We start from the raw sequence: 1647 nt of genomic DNA on the forward strand, positions 1-1647 counted from the left end.
CAAAGCCCATTTTGGAAAGAACATCTCTCATATACGTGTGTGATATCCTGTCAAAGGCTTTCTCCTGGTCCAGGCTGATCAGGCTTGTGTCCAACCCTCTGTCCTGCACGTAGGTGATCGTACCCCTGAGGAGTGCGAGACTCTCAGCGATCTTCCTGCCCGGCACAGCACAGGTTTGGTCAGGGTGAATCACCGACCCCAGAGCAGACCTGACCCGGTTGGCGATTACCTTTGACAGAATTTTGTAATCCGCATTCAACAGTGAGATTGGTCTCCAATTTCTGAGTTCCTCCCTCTCCCCCTTCCGCTTGTAGATGAGGGTGATGATGTCTTTCCTCATGGATTCACTCATGGTACCTGCCTGAAGCATACTGACATACACCTCCAGCAGGTCCTGGCCAATCAAGTCCCACAGAGCGGAATAGAGCTCGACCGGTAGGCCGTCACTTCCGGGAGTTTTATTCTTTTCGACGGACCTGAGGGCCTTGGTCAGCTCGTCCAGAGATAGCGGCTGGTCCAGCCTCTGCCGTGTTCTGGCATCTAAGACCTCCATGATAGAGGACAGGAACGATTAGGAGGCTGCGCTGTCGGTAGGCTTCGTATCATACAGACTGGCATAGAAGGATTTGCTGATCCTCATGACGTCAGCCTGAGATGACGTTATCGAACCATCTTCATCCTTCAGGCTGCTGAGCACGGAGCTCTCTGTGCACCTTCTGAAAGAAGAAACGTGAGCATGTCTCGTCCTGCTGAACCGAGCGGATCCTGGACCAGAAGATTATCTTGGAGGTCTCCGAGGCAAAGAGCGAGGCTTGCTGACCCTTCACCTCCTTGAGGTCCTCCATGACATTGACCCCCAATGTCTGCAGCAGGAGCACGTTCTGCATACTTTGCTGGAGCTGGGACAGTTTTCCCCGCCTCTCTCTCACCTCCTGAATACCTTTGAGGATGAAGAACCTCTTGATGTTCCCTTTTACTGTTTCCCACCAGTCCGCTGGGGACTCAAAGAGGGGCTTCACAGTTCTCCAACCTGCGTAGTCCCTCTTGAGCTCCTCAATGTTTCCCAGGGTCAACAGCTTTGTGTTCAGCTTCCATGTTCCCTTACCAGCCCGCTGCTCGTCCTGTAGGTGACAGCCGGCCAGCAGGAGGCAGTGGTCAGAGAAGAAGACGTCGGTGGATCTGACCGAGAGCGTTGGGGACACAAACAGGTAATCTATCCTTGAGCGGATAGACCCGTCTGCCCGTGACCAGGTGTATCTACGCTGCGCTCTGTCTGCAGGGGTGCTGAAGACGTCGTGCAGCTTAGCATCTTTTACCGTGTCCATCAGGGCTCTGGAGGAAAGCCCTTAAAGACGTTAAAGGGTTATGTCGTTGAGATACTCCCTGTATCATTAATGAAGCAGAGTATTAGACCTACAAATGCTGTAGGGAGATACTTCAAGGACAGTAATACTGCAGGGCATGAGACCCATTAATGTCCCTGAGGCTCCTCCCTGCAGCATTAATAGGTCTCATGCTTTGTAGCATTCAGATCTGATTCTTGTCAATAAAGTTATATTGCATCCTGGCAGCGCGGTGGCTGTGATTGGTCAGGGTGTCAATAAAGTTGAATTGAATGCTGGCGGCGCGGGGCCTGCTGGGTAGGTC

This window comes from Chiloscyllium plagiosum, chromosome 24 (assembly GCF_004010195.1).
Source record: "Chiloscyllium plagiosum isolate BGI_BamShark_2017 chromosome 24, ASM401019v2, whole genome shotgun sequence".
NCBI lineage: Eukaryota > Metazoa > Chordata > Chondrichthyes > Orectolobiformes > Hemiscylliidae > Chiloscyllium > Chiloscyllium plagiosum.